This window comes from Pinus tabuliformis, chromosome 1_1 (assembly GCF_031772625.1).
Source record: "Pinus tabuliformis cultivar Carrire ecotype Pingquan chromosome 1_1, CPIR1, whole genome shotgun sequence".
Taxonomy (NCBI): Eukaryota; Viridiplantae; Streptophyta; class Pinopsida; order Pinales; family Pinaceae; genus Pinus; species Pinus tabuliformis.
The window spans coordinates 407,765,929-407,793,844 of NC_142297.1; the positions used below are offsets into that span (position 1 = coordinate 407,765,929).

At 37.0% G+C, this 27,916-nt stretch overlaps 1 pseudogene; it reads right to left on the minus strand.

Annotated features, from left to right (window-relative positions):
- Window positions 1-10,701: 10,701 nt before the first annotated feature.
- The window catches only part of LOC149213408 (putative methyltransferase PMT21), a 141,487-nt pseudogene continuing 124,272 nt past the window's right edge, over window positions 10,702-27,916 (minus strand).

Genomic DNA, 27,916 nt, shown 5'->3' on the forward strand with positions numbered 1-27,916 from the left:
TCTACGACTAGTAACTCAACGTACAACTTTTACCAGGCTCCAAAGAATTTGTCCAACCAAGGCTCCAGGACTTGTAACTCAACCCACCAAGGGCTCTAGATCATTTTCCCAACCAAGGCTCCAGGACTAGTAACTCAACCCACCAAGGCTCTAGAGCATTTTTCCAACCAAGGCTACGGGACTAGTAACCGAGCCCAAGCTATTACAAGGCTCTAGGGTGTTTTCCAACCAAGGCTATGGGACTAGTAACTCAACCCAATCCGTTACAGGGCTTCTAAGGAGATTTTCCAACCAAGGCTCTAGGAACTAATAACTCAACCCAAGCTAAACAAAACATGCGAACCATCCAAAACAAAACAAGGAAATAAACTCACAAACTCCATGGCTATCCAGGAACTGGCAAGGCTAGGAAAATCCACTATCAATCCAGGCATCCTCCATGCCAATGGCATGTCATAACCAAAAAGCCAGATGCATGTTCCATGCATGCCAAACTAGTGAGGGAAACATACATGAAACTCAATATCTACAAGGAAATCTCACTATAGTTGCTGATCGCAATGTCCTCTTACACTTTCCTGCTCATTATTTTCCTTTTTTCTGTAAGAATCCAAGTATGCCACAGCCTTGAAGAGTGCTCCAAGAAAACTCTAACTCTCCAAGAATATGAGAGAGGGAGAGAGAATAGAAAGAGAACTCCAAAACTAAAATGAACAAGTCATTCCCACTAATCCTCATAAGCCTTTTTATTAATGAGGCCTCTATTTTTTTAATTTCCATTATTTTCCTTCATTTTCCTCCTCACATGCAACATATGACCTTTCATCTTCCATTTCTCCTAGTTTCCATTATTTTCATAAATAAAATTCCAATTAATGCCTCGTGTCTTTCCATAGCCTTCATTGCCTTTGCAAATTTTCTTAGCTATAATAAAACCAATGAACACCCACTAGGATTTTTTAACCACCATTCATCTTGGAATATGTTTCCCATCACTGTGGCCTTATATATTTTTACACGTATTTTTAACTAGGGCTATTATAGAACCCTCCCCCTTGGGGGAACACTGTCCTTCGTGTTAAATGAAACTTATAACCAACAATATTTCTGAAAACAAAACATATTACCCATGGAGATTTATAAGAGAGCTCATTGCTGTATTTACAATGAACTTGAAAAACATATCATTTTTTGGAGCTTTATAACACAACTCATTACAATATTTACAATAATAATGACATATACACACATACACATTTGCTTCACCCAGCAAATAATCATACTTTCTATGGACCTTTATAAATCCAGCTCGATATAGTATTTACAATAATACACACATATACACATGCACATTTTCTCAACCAACAAATAATAGGATACGATGGTTGCATCTACAACAAGGGAATCCAGAAGCTCACACCTCCACCCTCAAAGTAATACCAGGTCCAGAATCCACTGTCAAACTCAAAGTTACATCCAATGACTAATGCTACAATCATGTGCCACTTGTCCTCTCAGTGAACAGTTAGCAGCTCATTATTTCAGGACACACTCCCAATGTGCATGTGATTCCATCTGGAAATTTTATTGACCAAAAGAAATCGATCCCGACCTTCCCTTCTCTGCTACATAGTTCCTTGGGAAATCAAGTCACCCCTTTTGCACATTCACTCACCTTCCAAGTTGTGTTGGCACCCCCATCTCGGGCAGTCCATCCCTTGGCAAGGCTTCCTCACATTGGAAGATACAAAAACTAAGGCATATCCCATCCTTAAAATCATCATAGTGGCCATAGCATGCTCATGGAAATAAATGGTCACTATTGGGTACCAATGTTCCACAATGGCCCTACTCCTGAAGTGCTTTACCATCATACTGTTGCATGTTCAAATTCATTTTGTTGTTGCAATTTCTTGCAGTCGATTTCAACCACCCAACCGAGAATGTTTATGCATTCCTGTATGAAGCACATACCTTCCATTAGATTTAAATAAATTGAAATAAATTCACATCATACCTTATTGGTAGCTTGTCAATAATGTACACTCGCAATCCTATTTACGCTAGTACAAAATGGCTAATTAATTACTAAAATAACGACAACATTTGCATATAAACGACTATTTTTTAGTTGGTGACTAGTAGTAGCTAATTTACAGTATCTTATAATGCGACTAACTTTTAGTCGTTTTTAGCTTAGTCATTAATTGGTTGTCTCAATCTTATCGTCTAGTAGTATATATAGTCTTAAATTTAGTGATTAATTTAGTCATTGCTTTAGTCATTAATTGCTACAATTAATGACCAAATATACAACAAAATATATTACTATATGATCACTCGAGAAAACCAATTAATGATCAAAGAAATATGACCAAAATGTTAGTCGTGTTATAAGATACTGTAAATTAGTTACTAATAATCATATATATGCAAATTTTAGTCATCATTTGAAACCAATTAATGACCTGAGAAATATGACGAAATTTTTGTCGTGTTATAAGATACTGTAAATTAGCTACTAATAGTCATATATATGCAAAATTTAGTCTTCATTTGTAATTAAAAATTTATCATTTGCAGTAGTCATTTATCTTTTTTCGGTAGTTTCATATTCATTATATAAACTACTAATTTAGTAATTTATATCCATTTCATTTAATTTCGTTAATAATCATTATAAATGACTAATTTAGTCATATATTCATTTTATTTGTGTTCATCATTAATCAATATAACCTACTAATTTAGTGGTTTTAGACTGATTTTATGTGTTCATTATTAATCAACATAAATCAATTAGTATATTTTTTAACTAAATTAAAAAAATATCATACAATCTGCACGTTCATCTAATATGAAAAAGCAAAGTTGCATATGTTAATTACAATACTAAACAATATCAAGTGCAACTATGAATAATTTCAAACACATAAATTTTATTGTATGAAATGTTAAAGTATTACAACATGAGTTTCCAACTTAATATTGGTTGGACTACAATTTACACATGAAATGATGTTTCATCACTTCAAAGCATTATCATTGTGTTTCCAAGGCATTGCAGGTGAATTCGCCAACTCTGAAAACTTGACCATCAGTCTCTATGAGTTTGTCTTATGTGGGATATTGACTCTGATGGTATCACTAGACTAGCTCTCTTATCTCTCTCTTTTTTCATTTGTCACTCCAGTGTTATTTCTCTCAGCCTCTTTCTTCAATTCCTGCTTCTTACCATCAATACTGAGTTCCTTTTCTGAAAACAAAAGAATATGCAATGCAGTGTGTAAGACATTAAATACAGTGAACACTAGAATATAAACTAAAGTATAATATAAAGATTTTATATGACATATACCTCAACATCAGCAATGTCAAAGCCATTTTTCCCCATACAAGCAAGGAACTCGAACAAGTTTTCTTCAGTTGGGTGATAGTGGCCACTATAATGTAGCTAGCTGACTTGTACAAACAAAGCAAATAAAATGTCACCATATAAAATAACACCTTAGTAACTTAGTATTCAACCTTCAAGGAAATATTAAGCACAGTCATGCCAACTAAGTTACATCTAAAAAACTCAAGCTGTAAATAACTTGTGAAAACAAATAATTTGAGGTGTGATGTTTAATTCTTGTCATTTTATTCACAACAACATTTTATTTTCTAATGCATGAACTTGGTCAAGTATATAAACAACATGTGCTCAAATAACAACATGAAAGCAAACTTTTTTATAGTCATGAACTTTTTTAAACACGAAATAGCTATAAGGGTTCCAATCAATATTGTGTAATACTAATTTCATCTTAAAGATTTGGTGGTTTTTTAAATGGACATGATACAAATTATTTTCTATTTCATAGTTAAAGGACAAAACAAAATCAAAATAAACGTTCAAAATATAATCAAACAATAAAGAGAGGATATCATGGAATGGAGATTGCAATTATAAAAAATCTGTTTACCTATCCACTGATGTCTTGTTTGGAATTCCTAAAACATTTGCTTGCCCAAACTAACCATTAGGTGAAAGAATCACAACATTAAAAACCATAGGAATCCCTAATAGAAAAATTTCCAAAGTCGATAGCTCAAGTTCTTGAAGGATCTTTAATAGAAAATGAATCATATCCAAGACATGCTCTACATTGTCTCCCCATCCTTTTTCGAATCACATTTCTTGTAACCTACCCATAGCAAATTCAAGTAACAATCAAACGAAAGAATTAACATTTGTTTTTATCTTTTATATCTATAAAATTTGAATCTAATTTGTTTCAGGAACATATTAATTTATATTTAAAGTCTTCCTAACATATGAGAAGGTATCAATTAAGCATGACATCAGAAAAATCGACCTCAATGAGGTCCTCAAACAATTTCTACAATATCAATATTTTTCTTGTTGTGATATCTTGGGTAGAAAAGAGAACATATCTACAAAAGAAAAATCCATATATTTCTTATGTTCAAACTATGTATATGGTGTATTGTTAGACAACTTTTTAAGATGTTCCCCCGCCTTTACCAAAGTGAACTATAGCTAGGTTAAACTTTGTATCCTTTCATTCAAAATCAATTTCTGCAAGATAAATGTCACATTATTCTTTCCCATTTATCAACATGTTACATATGATAAATTGAAAGTCACATAAAACCAAGAGCAAACCATTTTCTAACCAAAAAAAGCAAACAAACAATGCCTCTAATAAAACTTCATTCTAATATCAGTAGATGAAAAGGGAGTGGTCCATTTTTGCTACTTGACTTTTCCTGTTTTGTTATGAAAGTGTTTGAGCTTTAGAAACCAACAAATGTGAGGGAACTTGTAAATGTGAAAGAAATTATGTTGACCTTTGTAGACTTCTTCAAAATGATGTGAATGATGCCATTTTCGGATGTGGTAAATCTCATAATAAGAAATCTCCAAATTGGATGCAAAGATTAAATATAAAAACTTGTGGACATGACATGTATTCTAATAAATTGCATTGCAATGACTGCCATGGGTCTCCACAAGTTACAAGTCCTCAGTATGTTAGTATTGATGATGAAAAAGAGATGGCAACGATAAGTATCGGTAGTCCTATTTTGTATAGTGGATATATTCAAACCAAGATCGTCATCTTAATGAACCTAGGTTCTGACATGGTAAATTTGGATCTAGTCCTCACCTATTTTCATTCCATCGTACTTTTTGAAGACTCAAGAGGACATAATGGTCCTTCATCTTATAATAGTGTTTATTTTGAGGCTATAGATAAAGCTTATCCAAAGAAAATGGATTTTTGGGCTCCAAGAGATATGGATCAGTTAAATGATAACAATCATATGCTTTTTTCCCAAGATTCAAATGTAGGGATACATTATTTTACCTGTCCACCAGTGTTTTTTCTAGCATTCCTAAAACATTTTCTTGCCCAAAATAACCATGAGGTGAAATAATCACAACATTAAAAACTATAGGAATCCCTACTAGAAACATTTCCAAAGTATATGGCTCAAATGCCTTAGCTCCTCTTGTAGTGGCAAACCATATAATGTAAAAAATGAACTTCTGTAAGCTATTTTGTCAAGCAAATCCTCCATAGTTGAATTTGGAGGTAGTTCTTGCACAGTCATCTATTTAACAACAATAAGAAATCCTTTATTCGTGAAATTCATATCATGGTAGAAATTTCAAAATTCATACATAAAAAATTGTGTAAAAGACTAGCAAATGAATTTCAAAACAAGCAAATTGCAAAGTAACTACATCATAATATGATGTTTTTAAGAATAGAATACTCACTTTATCATCTTCCAACATAATTACAAGGAGACTATCATTTGTGCCACATGGTGGGCTCTAGAATTTATCCATATGTGGGCAACAATATTTATGGGAAGTGACAATAACACCCATAAATCCATTTGGATTCATTGGATTCTAGGTGAGGAAATCATAGCATGGTAGTAGTTTCATATTTACAAAACAACCAACACGTTGAGCATTGACAAGAATATTAATAACAAGCAAAAGTGTCTTATGACCAATGGCTATATAAACATTGCTAAATCCCATGATTCTAAAGCTTTAAGAAGTCAAGCCATCATCTTATGAAAAAAATATTATTACATCTTTCACAAATGGTTGTCTCAAGATAAATGAGCAAATATTGTTGTAAGTATAGTGTACACCACCCTTTCCATGACATCAAAGGAAATTCAATAAGCTTTAAATACATGTCCACCTGTAATAAGAGGAAAAACTTAAGGAATGCCCCAGCTTGCACAAATGGCCATTTTGGACTCCCATGCAACAGAGTAAGTGGGAAGCATGGAGTTATGGTTGAGGCATGAGTGTCACTAGTTAAAAAAACACACTAATAACAATAATAATACCTTTAATTATTGCAATTTTGAATGGATGAGGATGAATCCAAAAAATGATAGATCTCAGAAAAAATACTCTTTCTCAATAGACTTATAGGGCAATCCACTGACTAGTGTGGGGGGGGAATGTGCTTGATCCTGGGGGGGAAATAGAAACAATTGTGGGTGGGGTCTAGGGAGGCATCAAATAATTGATCAAATGGTCATCATAGGAGATTCTTCTCTTATTATGAGATACATGCCAAATTTATCCAATCCAGTGGTTCTTAATCATGCAAGAATAATCTCAAGAATCAAATGATAGGAAAAAAAGGTTTGATTTCATTGATTTATACCATGTGCTAAGAGGACTAAACCAGAAGGTAGATCACTCAACAAATGCAACATCTTTCCTACAAGCTAGAAAACTAGTTACAAATGGAAGGAACATCACTCCTCATTGTCCCTATACCATGAGCTCTAATTATGATTTATTCAAAGTTTAATGTGCAAGACAGAAAATCAATATCATAGTTCATATGTCAAGACAAGAAGAGGCCTACAATCTTGTGGCAAGGATGAGCATCAATATTCTTGTATACAAAAGGGTGTGACCATCAAATACTGGAGAAGATTGTTTTTATCATGTCAGTTAGCTCCACAGTAGCAAATGTAGATGGAAGCGACCTATTGAATGGTTTTTTGTATTTTCATTTCTAAATATTCTGCAACTCTTCCTGATGGACAATATATAGAAGGAAGTATGTCAGATCCTTATCCTTCCTTCTCTTAGGATTGGTGTCAGGCATCAAGAAAGTATATTCACAGGGAAATGACCACTCTGTATTTTAATGGATGGAAGATTAATCATAAGAAATAAGGCAACTCATCAAGATCCACTCCTCTAACTTCAGAATGACAAGCCAATTGATCTTACAAGAGGAGACTCAGTGCTCAGTACACTGAGATGTTAGAAATAGTAAACTTACAAAAAAAATCAAAATGCTTAGCTACAGACAGATTATGCAAGGACTAAGTGGTCTGTTCAATTGTGAAGAAATATCTGATATGGGATTTTTATGACAAAATATTTTGCCTTAGTGCAGAGCATTTCACTATCGAATTTCCACTAACTTGGGTCTAGGTTAGAGGCTTAAAATAACTGACACTACCAAACCAAGAATCTCAACCATAAACTACTTTGCACAGCAGAAATATAAAGCAGTAAATGACATATGCATAGAACATAGACAACCTTTTAATTTTTCAACCCAACTTTGTTATACTAACAACATATAATATAAAAGTCTAGGGCTCCTATACCAGGGATAATGGCCCTCATACATCCACTAGTACAAGACAAGATACTCTGACCATTTTGCTGTCGCATTCTCCCTCAGCTCCTCTCGGTTGTACCCTATACCTACCTGGTCCTTTGGCTCCCGATCTGCAACTCCTGCCTCACTCAATGCTCCAAGTCCATCTGGCCACTGAACCTATGAGGGCCATATTAATAACAATAAATAGAATCAGAAAAAGGAAAAAAAAATTCTATTGTTTCAAGCTTCAGTGTTGGTATATCCTATGCAGAAACAAAAAGAAAGATCAAGGGCAGTAGCTCCAAATTAAAATGACGAGATGAGCAGCAAAGGTGCATTCATATGGAAAAACAAGATATGAAAAACATTTGTCATTTGCTTCATAAATCATTCCATCAATCAATTTATGAATGGATGTTGATACATTCATTGAGTGGTTAGTATTTTCAGAATGACAAATGGCATTTAGAATAAATACTTGGAAACAGAATAATAGCATCTTCACTTTAAGACTATAGATAAGACAGAGGAAAAATTATTATAAATGTACGAATTCATGGAAAATTAATGCCAAAAAAGTACACTATTTTCTAAGACAATTGAGACCCTTCATACCTAAGGTGACTAACCTCCTCAAGACACCTCATCTGCCTTTCTCTTCTTGGAAAGCAGTTACACTAAAGAAGACTGGAACTTAGAATGCAAGAGGGGATAAAGGACAGAATTGAAGACTTTGCAAAGAGTTGGAATTTTGAAACCTGTAGGTTGAATTTCTCTAATGCCCAAGGGGCCACTGTATTCACCAAATATCCAAGAGTGCACCAGAAGATTTACGTCCCTTTTTACAGAATTTGTATCCTAGTTTTTGTATGTTTTCTTATTTAATCAAGAAATTTTTCCCAATTGGAAAATAATTCAACTTCATAGACACAATATAGAGTTCAAGGGGACAAAATGGAAAATAATCACGCTGAAGACTACGCTCATCTTCACTGGAATTTTTTTTTTGGCATTTTCCTTGTCCTCAATGCACTGATCTAAGGTGAAGAGCCCTCTAGTGCTCTACCAATTGGGACAATGGCTACTTTGGTATTTTTATGGTTTGTGATATATGTGTCTTTGGTATTTGTTGGTAGTTACTTTGGCTATAAGAAACCTATAATTGAAGATATTGTTAAGACAAATAAAATTCCCAGGTAGATTCCAGAGCAGGCATGGTACATGCAACTAGTTTTCTTAGTACTCATTGGAGGCATATTACCCTTTGGTGTAGTTTTCATTGAATTATTCTTCATCTTAACATCTATTTGGCTACATCAATTTTATAACATTTTTGGGTTTCTGTTCATTGTCTTTGTTATCATTATTGTTACTTCTACAAAGATCACTATTGTCCTCTGTACTTTCAGTTGTGTAGTGAGGACTACCACTAGTGGTGGAGAGCTTATCTAACTTCAGGCTCATTTGCACTTTACCTATTCCTATAGGCTACATTCTACTTCTTCACCAAGATGGAGATTACGAACCTTGTCTTTGGTATTCTGTACTTCGGCTACATGACAATTATCTCATATGCTTTCTTTGTATTGACAAGTACAGTTGGTTTCTACACATGCTTCTAGTTTTTATAGACTGTTTATGCTTCAGTGAAGATTGAATGAAGTTACATGTTGTAGCCAAATTTTCCTCAAGGCTCAAATTTTCATTTGAGCAGAATCAGGTGGTAGAATGTTAGATGTGTGTTCTTTGCTCTAGTGTTTAGGAAAATAGAATAGGAATTTTGTTGTGCTAGCAAGAGGAGATCTTTGAGTGGATATCATAAATATCACCTATTAGTTGGGTATCATGAGTTCATCATGTCAGATATGCCTATCGAGGTATTTGCAAACCTATAAAGACAAACAACCAATGAAATTTGAAAAACTATGAGATTGATAAATGTAAGGCATGGAGCTATTTTGATGGAGTTTGTCAAGGTATTCCTGGAAAATATGGAGGAGGATACAATATAATTATTGGAGACAACCATGTTGTTTCTTTAAAGGTAGCAGGCGGGGTTGAGACTAATAACAGAGTAGAGATATTTTCACTTTGTTGATGCTAAAAATTATTATTGAAAGTGGTATAAACTTTTCTTGGATAAAGGATAATTCCAAGTTCATTGTAGAATGGGAAAATGGTAATTACAGGGTTACTTCTAGGGCTATGAGTAGATGTATTCAAGAGCTCAAAATGAAGGGCATAATATTTAATCTTTCCAGAGAGCCTTAGACTACCAAGAAGATGAAAAGCTCTAATGTGGAAGACCAAATTCATCCCTCTCAGATGATGCTCTTAGTTCTTCCCTCCCTTTACCTTGAAAATCACCTCAGGCTTCATACTCTACTCATGCAAGTCCATTTCCTATAGCTAGCTAGGCATTAAAATGCTCTAATAAGTACTTTCATGGCCTGCTCTTTTTACAACGCATCACTGGGCATCTGTTTGTATCATAAGACACAAGAAATGAAAGTAATAAAAGAGTTCTAAAACACTGCAGCGCAAAGGGTTTTGGCATTACAAAATCCCTCCATCATGAAAACTGCAAATATAAATAACACCTAACTACCCACCTTAGAGCTTCAAGATAAAAAGAATGGATTTGATTCAATATAGTAGTTCTAATCTTCAGTATTAGGCCTCCCAAATACTAGGGGAATAAATAACTTGGCATCCTGGGAAAATGAAATGGATCACTAAATTTCACTGACATGATATATAATGGCTAGCAAATGCATCCTATCAACAGATACCTTCACAACCACGCACTCACTTTAATGCCAGATTGATTGGATAGAATAGGAATAGAGGCCTTGAAATTTTAAGGTTTGATTTATCATTCAGAAGTAGCTTTTGAAGACCTCCAATCCTTTTCTTGAAAAATGAGAAGTTTTTCATCCCCATTCTTAGCATCCTCAATGTCCCTCTAGTGGCAATTCCATCTCATTCATGTGGCTAGATTCTTGACACTATTGACAAAATGGGGTCATTCACGCATTATGACATAGCCAACAGGTCTTAATATACGGTCCATTTCCAACAACACATATTTCATCTCATATATGTTTCACAAAATACACATAATCAATAATCAAATGTACTTTTTCCTCATTCAAGGTCATCAGGATTAAAAAACCAACATTTAGCACCACTTGATAGAAAATTTTGTACCTACCTGTGACTTTCTGCACTGAAAATACCATCAACATGTAGGAGATCATATGTTCTTGGATAGGTTGAAAATGCCTCACACCTAAACAAAACAAGCCTTAAGTATTAGTGAAGATAATGGTGCTGAGCACACCATATTGCCTAATCAAACCATCGACAGAAAGAAACTTACCAGTCATTATATGTACCAATTAGTTCTCAGTCATAAACAACATTCAAGGAATTTATACCATAAGAGGAAACTGCATTCATGACCCACAAAAGATAATCTATCAGTGCTGCAGCAAAACCCCATAAAGAGTGTTTGTATCCATAACATTTCTTATTTTATCTGTTCCAAGATCAAGGACCACTATCTTGTAATGGTTAATGCGTGTCACCCATTGAGTTGTATCGTTTCTGAAAGCACCATCACTACCCAAAAAAACGTATGGACCCACTTTGGGGCTACCTTCAAATGTTGTGGCCACTTTGGAGTCTATCCTACTCCTAACTGCTTGAAGTTGGGATTTGGTTTTACTACACAAGACCACATGGGAGCATACCAGGCAGCATCTGGTTTAATGTTATGAAACCAGCTCACAAAAGGATAGAAAATATAGATCGACGCCTTAGAATTCAGCCTCTTCGAGGGGGAAACCTCCTTTACATTACAAAAATGAACAATTCTTGGATGTTTCAAATGAAAAAACCTCCTTTCTATATATAGGAGTCTAAGGGGTCACAATATAACCAAGATGACCTAACAATAATAATATAAAGGCACAAAAATAACAATAGTGGGATTCTATGGGGCACAATAATAACAATATGGGGACAATAGGGGCACAACAATAACAATAAGGGATACAACGAAAATAGTAATGGGGTAATCACTAGTATTATAGGGACCTAACATGCCCCTCTCCTTCAAAAAAGTGTTGTCCTCAACGCTTGAGTAGTTCTAGATGCTTCTGTATAAAATTATCATCCTCCCATGTGGAATCTTCAATGGGTAAGTTCTTTCACTTGATGAGATACTCTGAAATTGATCAATTTCGTAGCTGTCAAGTTCCTGTTTCTTTGACTACTTCTAGTTCCAATATGATTTTTCTTTCCTCATCAAGTTCTAGCAATATTGTTTGAATTGAAAGCTTGTCACCTATAACCTTCTTTAAGCATGAAACATGGAAAACTAGGTGCACTCGGGAAGCTGCAGGAAGCTCCAATTTGTATGCCATAGTACGTATATTTTGCAACACCTTGTATGGACCATAATACTTTGGTGATAATTTATTATCCTTCTTAGCTTTCTTGAGGGGCATTTGTTTGTATGGTTGTAGCCGTAGGAATACCCAATAACCGACATCAAAACTTCTTTCGCTGCGATGTTGATCTGCTTGCTGTTTCATTCTATTCTGCGCCAAGGTGAGGTTATCCCTTAAGAGTTGGAGAACTTGTTGCTGATGCTCGATGTGATCTTCCACTGCTTGAACATTAGAACTTTCTCTTAAATATGATGTGATGGATGGTGGATGATATCCATAAAGTGCCATTAATGGGGTCATTTTTGTTGCAGTATGGAAGGAAGTGTTATACCACCATTCAGCAAGAGGCAACCATTTAACCCATTGTGTTTTTTTATTAGATACAAAGCAACGAAGATATCCTTCCAAACATTTGTTTACTATCTCAGTTTTCCCATCAAATTGAGGATGATAAGAAGAGTTATGAGCTAACTGAGTACCAAGACAAGAAAATAATTATGTCCAAAAATTTCTAGTGAAAATGGGATCTCTGTCACTTACAATAATCTTTGGGTTTCCATGTAGCTTTTGAATTGTCTCCATAAATGTAGTAGAAACTTTACTTGCTTTAAATGGATGAGATAATGCACAAAAGTGTGCATACTTGGTGAGTCTGTCAACTACTACCATGATAACACTCTTTCCTTCGGACTTGGGTAAACCCGTGATAAAATCCATTGAAACCTCCTCCCAACGTTGGCTTGGAATGGATAAAGTTTATAATAGTCCTCGAGTCTTAATTGTTTCAAGTTTATTTTGTTGGCAAACCAAACATTCTGCCACAAACTTTTGAATATCCGATTTAAGGCCATCCCAAAAAAAATCCTTCTTATCCCTATGGTAGGCTTTTAGAAATCCTAAGTGCCCTCCTAAGGGAGAGGTGTGCAATTCCCGAAGAATCTTTTATTTGAGTTGGGAATTCTTACATAGGTATAACCAATCCTTATACCATAACGAATCATTTTTGCAGCTAAATGTATCAAATGTACTGGGATCTTGTTGTATCTTTTGAATGAGTGCCCGAAATTCCTCGTCATTCTTCCATTCATCCCTTGCTTCATTTATCTAATCTGGTTGGATAATAGAAATGGCACAAAGAAATGCTTCCACATCCTCATCCTTTCTTGAGAGTGCATTGGCCACAACATTTTTCTTCCCTTTTTGTAGATGATTTCAAAGTCATAGCCCAACATCTTTGTGACCCATTTTTGCTACTCTTCTAAAGATAATCTTTGTTCTAAAAATTATTTAAGACTATCATGATCTATTTTTACCTTGAAGTGTCTTCCCATTAGGTAGGGTCGCCATTTCTTAAGTGCATGTAGTATTGCCAACATTTCCTTCTCATAAATAGCTTTGTGTAAATACTTTGCTTTGATTAGACAACTTTTGAAAGCAATGGGTATTTCTTCTTGCATTAAAAAATCACCAATTCCATTTCCTGAGGCATCACACTCCACAATAAAGGTTTTTGTGAAGTCCAATGTAGCTAAGACTAGTGCTTGGCACATTGTCTCTTTAAGATGTTCAAAAGCCTTCGTTGCTTCTGGAGTCCATGAGAATGCATCTTTCTTCAATAATGTTGTTAGAGGTGCTGCTATTCTCCCATAATTCTTAACAAACTTGCGATAATACCTTGTCAACCTAAGAAATACTCGTAGATGCTTTATGGATGTGGGGATTTTCCTTTCCTTAATGGTTTTATTTTTTCTAGGGTCTACCTTAACACCTTCATGAGATACAATATGACCCAGATATTCCACCTCTTGTACTCCAAAGAAACATTTGGAGATTTTTGCATATAATTGTTTCTCCTCCAATAATTTGAGCACCATGTCAACATGTTGGACATGATCCTTCCAAGACTTGATGTAGATTAGTATATCATCAAAAAATACTAACACAAATTTTCTAAGGAAGGGTTTGAAAATGGAATTCATCAAACCTTGAAATGTAGAAGGTGAATTAGTAAGGGCAAAAGGCATGACCAAAAATTCATAATGACACTCATGAGTTCTAAATGTTGTTTTGTTAATGTCTTTAGTCTTCATTCTAATTTGATGATATCCTAAATGAAGATCCAACTTGGTGAAGTAAATTGATCCATGCAATTCATCCAATAATTCATCAATGACATGAATTGGAAATTTATCTTTAATAGTGAGCTTGTTGAGCTCCCTATAATCTGGACACCTGCATCATGATCCATCCTTCTTGTGAACCAATACTAGTGGAGCAGAGAAATAACTTTGACTAGGTTGAATTAAACCAGCCTCTAGCATTTATGTAACCATACGTTCAATTTCACTCTTTTGGACATAGGGATATCTGTAAGGCCTGATGTTTGGAGGAACACTTCCTGGAATCAAATTAATAGTATGATCATGATCATGAATGGGTGGGAGGCCTTTGGGGGTCTCAAATACCTTGGAATGGTTGTCCAGGACTTTTTGGAGATCTGGAGAAATGGATGATTTCGATGTGGGAACCTCTAGTGAACATAATTGTGAAATTATTCGTCATTGTTCTTTCTTTATAAGCTTTTTCATTCCGCTAGAGCTGATTATCTTTCTTGGTTTCCCTGCGATACCCCTTAATTCAACTTCCTTTCCTTCTGAAGAGAATTTCATGAAAAGTTCTTGAAAATTAAAAGCTATTGTACCCAAGGATTGTAGCCATTGGACTCCTAGTACAACATCAACACCACCCATTGGAATGGAAAGCATTGGGCTATTCAATACATATTCTCCCATGGATAGCTTGATATTATGGTACTTTCCTGAGCAATTTATGGTTCCTCCACTTGCAACCATCACTTGACACTCTGGTGCTGGATATAGGAAGAAATTCAATTCCTTGGCTATCTTACAATGAATAAAATTATGGGTACTTCCCGAATCAATCAACATTATTACCTTTCTCTTCTTGATATGCCCTTCGATCTTGATATTTTTAGGGGTGGTAATTCTAGCCAATGCATTACAAGATATGGTCGGATTCATTTCTTCTTTTTGTAAGGTTTGTTCCTGGTGGATATCCTCTTCTTTTTACATTTCTTGATCCTTTTCTTCCTCCTCTTCATAATGTATGTAAAATAATTTCTTCTTGGCACACTTATGACCTTTAGTGTATTTTCTATCACAACTGTAACAAAGCCCTTTTGCTCTTTTTTCTTCCAATTGGTGTGGTGTCAACCTTGTAGGTTGTGGATGGCTAGGGGCAACACCACTTCAATCTTTATGATTATGAGTGGTAGGCTTCCTTGTTGCCATAATTTTGCTTTCCATTTTTCTTGCCAACCTGAATGCCTTCTCCAATGAATCTGGTTCCCAAAGGCAAACCTCATGTTGGATGTTATCTTTTAAAGTCCCTATGAACACATCAATCCTATGCTCCTCGAGAATATCTTTTACCCTTATATTCAATTTTTGGAAGTCCTCAATGTGCTTCATCATTAAACCCTTTTGTTTGAGATTTATCAATTGGCTCAAAAAAGTGTTGCTTTTTGTATCTTCATAATTTGCTATCATTTCATCCGTAAAAATAGCCCAAGTGACAATTTGTTTATGAGAGCAAAGCCATCGATACCATGCAAACTGATTTGGTTCCAAATATAAAGTTGCAATGCGTACCATTTGTGTGTTTTTCACATTATGGAGATCGAAAAATTGCTCCATCTGTAGTATCCATGTTCCGAGATCCTTGCCATCAAACTTCCTCATATCAATCTTTGAAACATGGTGGTTCTTCAATCCAACATTAAAGTCTATGAAATCATGATTAACATTTATTTTGTTCTCGTCATGAGTTTCCTTTACTACCCTTTCGCCATTAGTAAGCATTTCTTGTAGAATCTTTGTCAAATTTGTCTTCAAATATTCCATGTCTTTCTTTAAATAATTCACTTTAGCTTCCACTCCATCCATCTTAGCTTCCACACCTTCCATCTTAGCTTCCATCTTAGCTTCCACGTCATCCATCTTAGCTTCTACGCCTTTCTTTAAACCATCCATCTTAGCTTCCATGCCTTTCTTTAAACTATCCATCTTAGCTTACACACCATACATCTTAGCTTCTACATCTTTCTTTAAACCATCCATCTTAGATTCTGTTACTTTTTGTGTGAGTGACATTTCTTGCACTTGGTCTCGTAATTTTGATATATCATGTTTCCTTTCATCCACTTCTTCATGAGTCATGCTAGAGATTTCAGGTTGCTTACTAGGTGTTTCCATTTTCTTTTTTCGGGGCATCAATTACCGATAATAATGCTTCACTATGCCCTTTGAATTCCTTCAAACTAATTTTTCAAACCAAGCTTATGCAAAAATTTAAAACAAAACTACACAATTTTTTTAACTTTGTAGGAGCTCGATATTGAATTTGATGTATCCCTGTAATTTTTTATCTCCAAGGTCTAAAATTTCTTCCTGTTGTAACCCTCTGAGTAATATTTTTAACTCTGCAAGTCTGATCAAGATTGGATTCTCCAATGAAGAGTTATGCCAAATCTCCCACATTGACCCGAGTATAGACTTGTTCAGTAGAGTAAAATTGTACGATGTTCCGCGGGTCATTGTTTTGACCTTAGGTTTTGGAAATGGTACCCAAATAACTACAATCTGTCCTCTTTATGTAACTTCTTATGAAAATTAAAACTGATGCTCAGAAAAACAGTTATCACGATTTTCCCAAGGTGACCTGTTTGGAATGTAATTCAGGGGTTTGCAAAAACCCTAATTTCCTCAGATGATATCTCCGAAACTATAGTGAGCCAGTATCTGAAATTTGGAGCCTCAGTTCAAACTGATTTCCTCTCAAATGGGTTTTTGTTTTAGCTTCTGAAACTTTGTAGCAAAAGAGTTACAGTGAAAATTCCACGATGACCTATTTTAGATGAAATTCTGGAGCTTGCAAAAACCCTAACGTCCTCAAATCATATCTTCGAAAATATAGCAAGACAAGATATGAAATTTAGACCCTAGGTTCAATGAGATTTCATCTCAAATGGGTTTGTTTTTTCTACTTCTAAAACCTCACAGAAAAAAGTTATAGCGAAAATTCCACGATGACCTGTCTAGAGCAGTGAAACCCTAGAATCCAAAGCTCTAATACCAAATGTTATGAAACCAGCTCAAAAAAAGATAGAAAAGATAGATCAATTCCTTAGAATTTAGCCTCTTTGAGGGGGCAACCTCCTTTACATTACACAAATGAACAATTCTTGGATGTTTCAAATGACAAAAGCTCATTTCTATATATATGAGTCTAAGGGGTCACAATATAACCAAGCTGACCTAACAATAGTAATATAAAGGCACAAAAATAAAAATAGTGGGATTCTATGGGACACAATAATAACAATATGGGGACAATAGGGGCAAAACAATAACAATAAGGGATACAACGACAATAGTAATGGGGGAATCACTAGTATTATAGGGACCTAACATTCATTGTTGTCATTACATTTAGGGGGGTAAACTATTTTTTCATGGGTAGTGTAGCAACCATTGTCCAAAGATTTCTACCATACAACAATTTCATCCTTTTCATTGTATAGTTTATAGCACATCTTGTTCAAAATACCTTGAAGGGCATCATAGTCAGCCTTCTGCTCCTCTATAGTTGTGTTCCATCAATGCCATCTATTTTCATAGTTTACTGGTGCTCCAGATAGGACCTAGAAGCCTCCTGGTTGCAGTACTTGATCTATTTCCATAAGGTAGGCTCTACCTGCATCAATAGAACTTCACTCAACAAATAGCTACCAAGATCCCATAAAAGTTAAAGAATTGAAGAGCAATCAAGGATAATTTTGATAAAATGAAACTAATTCAAACACCTTAGTTGGATCATGTTCCCTATGTCTTCTAGGGAAATTAATTTTTTCATAAAATCACTCTCTTACTAAATCAGTGAACAAAACCCACTAAACTGAATAGGAATATCAATCTAAAATGCTTCATAGCCATAACATTTGATTGAATTGAAATAAATACTAAAAACGAAATAAATAAATGAAATTAAAATAATTGTAAGTACTTTAATTAAATAATTAGTATGGGGTTAATGGTTAAGAACATGTGTTTTCTCATAAAAAATCACTACTTCAAATCCAAAGAAACAGAGTATGTACACCTTCCTAAACTATAACAATCAAATCAAAAGTGAATATGAAAATTTCTATTTAATAAATAAGGAAAAGGGAATGAAATATTTTTCATTTGGGAAAGTATTGAAGAATAAGAATAAGAAACTGATTGGGAGCTGGGTGGAAGTCCCCTACACTTAGTTGTAGTAGCACTTATACTCTCACCATTGGTTATTCATATTGATTGTGCAATAAGAATGAAACTATATTTATTTTTACCAAGTAATGATTTGCAAATTGCTGTGCTCACTTTATCCATGTTAATTTGAGTACTTCTAAGCCATTACACAATCTAGAACACAACGAAAATTTAGAAGGTATCATCAAACATACCAAATTTTTTCCATGGAATGAGACATTAAGAGTAGTGAGCCATGTCAAATGCATTGGATGGATAAGGAAGCCGCTGTGTAGAGATGATACACAACATTGCAGGAATACCCTATTCAAGTGCAAACTGCACTTGCGCTTCATGATTGTCTCTGGGCGCTAGTGACATTGTAATAATTCCATGATCCAGCAAATCACCACCCCAACTGGCAACCTAAACAGAAAGTATTCTCTTATATAAACAAGGACATGTATACTTATATAGTAGATCTCACAAGTCATATTCAAATAACATAACTATGAACATTTACATTAAGTAAATTATTTTGATCTTTATCATGTAAGATACAAAAATATACATATCATAGCAAGCAATAGAAATTACAGATAGATTAATGAATACTCGATGTAAGGCTATCTGAGAATCAACTTCTAGAAAAGACCTGTAATTCTGCAGCTATTCTTTGTTAAGTACCATGTCAACATGTTCACTAAGGCCTAATTGTATAAATCCACCTTGTCACAACTAGTAGGAGGGAAGAGAAATGTCTCTCTAACAGAATGTTTACTATTAAACTTAGATCAAGAGTAGGTTTAGATGTTATGTAAAGTAAAATGATGCATAGAAAAATAACTTTAGATCAATTCCTATTAATCCTCTTGCTTCTGACATGAAAATTTCTGTTAGCTTTCTTTTGATAATCTGGATGTCTCAGACTCTGAGGTATAGTGAACATCATAAGTGGATCAGCCATGTGCGTTGATGGTGCATCCATCAGTTTAGCTTGACTCTAGATTCCTTGTTGTTGTTTATGGAGTATACTTCCTTCATAACCTGACTACGTCATGTGATGGACAATATAAACTCAGAATGGTACCAAAGACTAGATTCATTTTGGTAAAACTATTGACACTAGTCAGAATGTTACCCACCCCACATCCAATATCAAGTGTAGTTCAGACTGTTCCATCTTTCATTCCTGGGACCAACTCTTCCATATGATCCACATATTCACCAACTCCATTGGGAAACATTGTACCTCCACCCGAGAAGAGGAATTTCTCTCGTTCCTTCCTCAACCAATGCTGATTTGATTTTTCATTATTGATCCATTCATAGGGGACATTCTTGTGCCAATAACAACATTTAAGAAGCAGTAAGTCTGGAAACAATGCCAAATTATTATCATAGATCCTCTACAACATTTGGGTGAAAGAATATCAAAAGGTTTAAATTTGGAGTTTGACTGGGGCAACCTATTGTTGTGGGGAAAAATGCCTATGCAGGACGATCCTATCCACCTAAGGTGTGATAGTGCCTTAGCAACAAACAGAAACAACTATTCTAGTATTCTTCCTTTATGAATTAAGAATGAAGAGAGATTGGATGGACTAACCGGTGTCTTCCGTTTGTCCCTCGATCCGGTTTCTCTTCTCTTTGAGAGCTCCCAGCTACTTGCCTTCTCGCTCGCCCAGCTTCACCAAGTTCCTGCAAGATCACAAGAGGGAAACACTACACAAAGACATAGATTCATATTCATAACTAGTTCAGGATTAGAAATAAACTAAACATACTAATGCAATCATACATCAAAGACACATCAGCATGTAGGAGAAACTCAAATAGCTTTATTGATGAAATAACAAGGTTCAGGAGGAGATACAACCAAGAGAGTTCCAATCCAGCATCTACCTCCCAGCAAATGAAATCCTTTCTTCACCTCCCTTCAAAGCATAAAGCACCCAATGATCTCAATCTCAAACCAACAACAATTCTTTGCAATAACAAAATTCCAGCCTCCTGGATCCCATGGAGAAGAGATCCATATATAGATGTTTGGAGAGAGGATGAGTCAGCTTGTGATCTGACTAGTGTCCTCTCTCTCTGTCAGTTCTTGCTTCCACTTGGAGACTAAGAGCCTCTTACTCATCACTTAGTCGAACTCAGCAAGGCAAGTGTCATGGAGGAAGATTCTGGAAGCTTCCACAGTCTTTACACCTCGCACAAGGACCCTGCCATTTGTCATTTCCCGCTCAACGCACCCTGGTAGTGCATCTGGGTGCATTGCAATGCACCTAGCTAGTGTACTGGGGTGCTTTGCAACATAGGTGGCCAGTGGAGCCACTGAAATGATCTTGATTTGACTTGTTTTTGAGCCGTTTCTGGTGGAGAACTTCTGTGAATTGCTATGTTTTGCTGACCTTGTTCTTCTAGGGGTAGGAACAACATGTTTAGGGACTTTGGATCCCTTGGATTATGGACATTTCATGCTTAGAGCTGTAAGGAACAAAAATGTCTATAACAGTTGCCCCCTAAAGTATGAGGCCGTTTATCGGGTGAAATGCTTTATTAGGAGTATCCGAAGTTCTTTCAATGCCAGGAGGAGACTTGTAATAAATACAATACAATACATTATTTTCATACTTTTTTCATGATCTAGCTGAGGCGGGCATTCCCATGCTCAGCTTTATAAATTCATTTTCATGTACATAGGACAGACAGTCGTCTGATGATAGACTGATGATTCTGATAGAGCCATCATCCTTTTGGTAGGATGATTATCTGTGCTGCAAAGTTGTACATTTCCATGTCTTTATTTTCCTGAATATATATCGCAGCCCGGATGGATGAAACTAGATCCGGGGTCTTCAATCTCGTCCGATCTTCACTCTAAGTACAAGTTGATCCATGTGAGAATTGCTCTGAAGTCGAACATGGAAATACATCGCTTGATTACCAGTCAATGATGTAAACTATTAACAAGCGCGAGAGGAATCACCGATAATGATGATGATCCTCAAGGTACTGCAGTACAATTCACGTGGTGTGAATAGAGGACTTGGCGTCGAACACCACGCAAAATCTTTCGGTCGAAGGTCATTTATGTATAGCTATCGCCGGAAGTGAGAAACTTGCCATTGAGGCATGCAACCTTCAAAGTACCGAAGGGGGTGTTCCTAGATCAACTTCTTGGATAATGAGATGATGTCGAAAAGAAGCGATCCGTCAAAGGAGGGCCTTGATGAATCCCACATCAATGACACGGAACGGAGCTAATGATTTTGATGGAGGTGAAAATGATCTGATGATATATGATTCAGGGTGGCGGTCATGAAAGAGTATAATGTATGGTAGTGGATGGGACACAGGTGACTTCTCTGAACGACTTCTCTTGAACATATGGCGACACTTATGCGATGGATCGGTAGCATTTACCCCAAATATGGATGGTATGGTGAGACCATGGTGATGTGACCGGTGAATGAAACAACCCAACCCGATTGTGCTACGGAGGAGAAGTGTCATGTTCAAGAGCGACTTGCTACCATCAAGGTTTCTTTGAGTTTCTCCCAATTTTTCCCTAGTCATTGCTGACCAGTACCTCTTTATTTTTTTCAATCTTGAGGAGGATAACATATGCTTGTTCTATAATTTGCCCTTCGGGAAAACCCATCGCTATGTTTTAACGAGCCTAGCGATAGTGAAACTCGTTCTCGTCTAAAGACAAGTTTGTCGTTATTTAATGCATTTAACGAGTCTAGCGACAAAGACAACTCGGTCCTTTTCATTTTTAGAGAGTCTGAAAAGGTACATAAAGTTAACTCCAAAAGTCCTTTTTCGTCATCTAACACTTAAGCCCGAAAAAGTATAAAACAATGCAGAAGGGATGAATTTTCGATATCTTTAACGAGCCGAACAAAACAAGCGCTCGATATTTTTGTGCAATAATCCCTCAGGTCCAAAAAGATTAAAATCTAGAGGAGGGATAGCACTTCCGGTCACTTTAACGAGCTGGAAGGCCAAAACTCAGCAATCTTTTCATATTTTACGAGTCAGATGAAAAGATCTTAAAGAAGACTCGTCTTTTGAGGAACGAGTGATAAAAATGGGTAGCAGCTGATTCCAGGGAAGGATTGGAATTTCCAAATCACGGCAGTGTCACAAGGATGGCTAGTGAAATCACTCTTCGCAGTTGTTCCTCAAAATGGGTAAACAATCATATGGAGGTGAATGATCGGCCAATAGAAAAGTGGAGGTGATGGGCAAACACGACCAAAGCTTTAACGGCTGATGATGCTACATTCACGGTGGTTATTTACCAGAATAGTTCATTTTTTAACGAGCTTAAATGCGGGTGGAAACATTTGCTCGATCTTATGTTTATTTTTTAACGAGCATGAACTATGTGCTAAAACTGCTCGGATCTTGCGTTTATTTTTTAACGAGCATGAACTGTGTGCTAAAACTGCTCGATAATCCAGTCATATGATAAGAATGTCTCATATAAAAAACTAGGCAATCTTTCGAGCGTTGCCCCACATCCTTTCTTTATGCAAGTTAGGAAACGACTAATCCTACGAGTTTAAAGGGAGGACCTAAAAATTTAAAAAATAAATAGTTGCCCTTTGCTTGCACTCAAAAAGGTTTGCATGCCCCCAGGTATAAAATATGATTTCAAGGTTACCCCTCAATTTGCAGACAAAACACTTGTTCTATCGGGAAAGGCCTACCTCTTTCAGGCTACCCAAAGATTGTTCTATTTACAACGTAAACAAAACACTTCTTTGGCGATGTTTCTCGAAACAAACAAAGGTGAGTGACGATACCCGCCAACTCACATAACTTTGACAAGAGAATCTTATTCCAGAATAACCCCTCTTCCCCACGGATGGGGTACAGACTAGTCATATTCTCCCGCGGAAACCTACCTTATACCCAAATTTTTCCTACCGAAGCAGACCAGGACGCATGCCCCCTGGGTTCCAGTCATATCCTTCCGGATTACTCGCGCTCATCGGGAGAACAGACCGTGAGTTGAGACATTTCTTGAGTGAAGAGACCATTTAGGGATGGTATATGACTATTTGCGATGCATGATCCGGGGAGTGAAAGTTGGTCCACGAGCTTGACCATTCTTCCTTCATGCAGAAAACACATTACTCTAAAGAGTGAGGAGACTATAGCTCCCATGCAATAAATATAGTCTCGTCCAAGGAGTAGGTTATAATCCAAGGGTCCTTGAATGACCATCACGTTCATTTGAACGGTCTTCCTTTTCAATGTTATGGGCACATTGGGAAGAATCCCTAAAGGTCGACTGGTTCCTTTATCAAAGCCTGTCAGATTTCTCATCTCAGGCAAAAGCGATGGCAAACCAAGCGCTTTCCAAGCAGTAGAGGAAAGGATACTCACAGAAGCCCCCTCATCAATGATGGTACCAGCCATAACCATTCTATATATTTGAACGATAATTCTGAATGGTATGCTTGCTGGTAAACGGGGTCTGCCTAGTTGATTCCAGTCAAAGGATACAACTAGGTTGCTTGGAGGTGGGACTGAGTATATGGGTGAGTATGGATCTGACGAAGTTCCTTCTTGCGATAAAGGAATGGGCAAATTTCCCCCATGTTCGTCGGAGTCTGTGTTGATGAAGAGAATTTGGACGGTGTCGTCTTTATTCTCTTCTGTGATGGTATCATTCGAAGATAGAACCTCTGAAGGCAAGACCGGGTCAACTGTCGCCTCGACCTTTTGACTTTCGTCAGGTATGGATTCAGACGGTCTATCTTCAATGGTAGGTGCTTCGGCTGACCACCTGAGTGGGCCAACCGGATTTTCAACTGGTGAAGGACATGGCAGGAGTTTTTGATATCCAGGAGGAAGTCGCACTGGTAAAACCGGGCGATCTTCCAAAACTCTTTTGGCCTCGTCTAAGAAGGGACAACGGTGGATGGCATGGTTGCCTTCACATAGTTTCCAGGGAAATCTAGCTTTCCCTCTCTATCCTGTGGCTTCACTTTCACTAGTTGACGGTGTGCTGTCAACATGGCTATCAGAGGTTGACGCCACCGGATTGTGCAAGCGGGGAGACCAGTCCCTTAGTATTTGAGGGATGCAATGACAATCTCTATGGAAGTGGTATCCCTTGCATATGACACATGGCGATTTAGGCCTGGTCAGTGCAGTGTGTGGATTTTCGTTAGACGCCATTCGTTTGCCCCCAGTCGCCTTTGGCTCCTTCTTCTTCTTCTCTTTCTTCTTCTTCTCCTTCTTCTCCTTAGGAGCTTGGCTTTTGGCTTTGCCAGCTCCGTTAAGCGAAGAGGAAGGAGGAGAGGAAGAATTATAGGAAGTGGAAGGTTGGTGGGCAGCCCTGGACTGGTCTAACTGTTGATTCGATTGTTCAGGAATAGTGGTGTTTTGAACAACATTGGTTGAGAAGAGCCAGACAGGCAAGCCGATTGTCAGTCCTGGAAGCGACAATGTGGCCATATGGGGCGCTCCAACATCTCCCCAAGAGGAGAAGGGACTAGGATTTCCACCAAGGGGAATTCCTTGGTTGGAGGGCTCCATTTTCTCAACTGAAAGATCAACGCAGGAATAAGGGTGATTTATTATTCCGTTTAAAATAAATTTTAACGACGCTTTAGACACAACTTGTTTTTTCAATTTTAAAGAGTCGAGAAAAAAAAAAGATGACTCTAGTCGCCTTCAATGTTTTAACGAGCCCGAAGTGACAAATGCTCGGATGGACTTTTTCTGTTATAGAGTCTAAAAAAGGCCAAAAGGAACTGCTCTGGAGATCTAGGTAGAGGGTGTGCCAAACCAATCACAAAACTGCAGAATACGTTTTACGGTACGGCAGTCAATCTTCCCGAATGCTGTGTTCGGTGCATTGTGATTAGTAGGGCGGTCGACACGGCTTCCTAATGATAAAGGTTTTAAGCCTATAAGGGTCTCCCAATATATACGCGACGGTACGTGGGAGCACAATCCGTACTGGCACTTTTGGTCCCTCGGGAGGAATCACCCAACCATCAGTGAAGCCAATAGATACTAGGTTTTACGACGCCGGAACACGTCTCTAGCCTAGACCTCTATGTTTTGCGTTATGTTACAAAGCATTATTAAGTTCATTCAGTTTATTTTATGTTGATCTTTCTTAGAAGTTTTCCTTTTGAGGTTCACCACAAGATGTATATACAACTCCTAAATGCAATCTAAAAGATGATAAGAAAATCTTTATCTCTTTTTCAATAATGAAAATCCTAGCTACAAGGGGAAAAAAAAGACACCATCTTTTCTCAAAGGGCAATCAGCACACTCTAAATGTACTTTTCCTAAATCACCATACAAACTATCAATATGCAAATGCACAATGCATGTGTTTGTTTTTCTCTTTCTTAATATTGATGCCTAAAAAGAAATTTTTTTGTACAACTTTGAGTTTGCTTTTAAATGACTAATACAAACAAGTTCACTTTTTCGAAATCAAAAAAGGGTAGAAGAGATTACAACACTTTACGATTTTCGAAATAAACACTTGTTTCGACACTTAAAAGAGACAAACTCAAACCAAAAGCAAAAGTGAACGTATAATCAACTGTCAATCAGCCAATAAACTCTCTCCTAAGATCAAAACAACAGATCTGAATCAAGGGCTACAGTATGACTATTTCACTCTTGTAAAGGAAAACTGTAAATGACGCCACAAACACATAAAAACACTCATAGTCTTTTTGTACAAAGGAGGCGGAATTAAGGCAGAGAAAAGGGGTTATCAGACAGGTACCTATGCTGGTTACAGGCTACAAAAATCAGAGATCAAAACAAGGCAAAACAGAGCAAAGAACCCCAGCTGCACAAGGCATAAGCTGATCAGCGCACCTGTATAACAGAGAAACTGAATTGCAGCGCAGGTGGCCCTCTCGGGAACTGCGTTGAAATGCAGAGTCTCTTCACAGAGCCTGCGCTGGAGCATAAACGAGAGTTCTCTCCGGGTTCTGGGTCACGGTTTGCTGTTTAATCTACAGTTTCAGGCCAAATAAAAGCAACAAGCAAGGTACAATCAAAGGGATGATTTGAAGGAGGGCTAAGAGCTATCACAAAGGATCATCAAATCATTTGTGAGTCCATTGTTCAGATCATAGACAAATCCAGTGATTGGATCAAAGCAGCAATTGTCTACTTTGCATCTGAAAATAGTAGATGCAGTTCGATTGTTGCTCTTGAGTCTATGAAACAAACAATGATAGAGACACAAATAAAATGATTAAGCAGATCTCCCCAGCGGAGTCGCCAATTTGTTGTGGGGAAAATGCCTATGCAGAACGATCCTATCCACCTAAGGTGTGATAGTGCCTTAGCAACAAACAGAAACAACTATTCTAGTATTCGTCCTTTATGAATTAAGAATGAAGAGAGATTGGATGGACTAACCGATGTCTTCCGTTTGTCCCTCGATCCGGTTTCTCTTCTCTTTGAGAGCTCCCATCTACTTGCCTTCTCGCTCGCCCAGCTTCACCAAGTTCCTGCAAGATCACAAGAGGGAAACACTACACAAAGACATAGATTCATATTCATAACTAGTTCAGGATTAGAAATAAACTAAACATACTAATGCAATCATACATCAAAGACACATCAGCATGTAGGAGAAACTCAAATAGCTTTATTGATGAAATAACAAGGTTCAGGAGGAGATACAACCAAGAGAGTTCCAATCCAGCATCTACCTCCCAGCAAATGAAATCCTTTCTTCACCTCCCTTCAAAGCATAAAGCACCCAATGATCTCAATCTCAAACCAACAGCAATTCTTTGCAATAACAAAATTCCAGCCTCCTGGATCCCATGGAGAAGAGATCCATATATAGATGTTTGGAGAGAGGATGAGTCAACTTGTGATCTAACTAGTGTCCTCTCTCTCTGTCAGTTCTTGCTTCCACTTGGAGACTAAGAGCCTCTTACTCATCACTTAGTCGAACTCAGCAAGGAAAGTGTCACGGAGGAAGATTCTGGAAGCTTCCACAGTCTTTACACCTCGCACAAGGACCCTGCCATTTGTCATTTCCCGCTCAACGCACCCTGGTAGTGCATCTGGGTGCGTTGCAATGCACCTAGATAGTGTACTGGGGTGCTTTGCAACGCAGGTGGCTAGTGGAGCCACTGAAATGATCCTGATTTGACTTTTTTTTTAGCAGTTTCTGGTGGAGAACTTCTATGAATTGCTGTGGTTCGCTGACCTTGTTCTTCTAGGGGTAGGAACAACATGTTTAGGGACTTTGGATCCCTTGGATTATGGACATTTCATGCTTAGAGCTGTAAGGCACAAAAATGTCTATAACACCTATAAAAAAAGTCTTACATGCTTGGATCTAAGGAGTGGGGGCTCAAAGAGATATGAATGACAACCATTGCAAAAAACCAGATTTCTCAATAATCATCACCATCATCTTGCATGCCAACATAATACCATATTC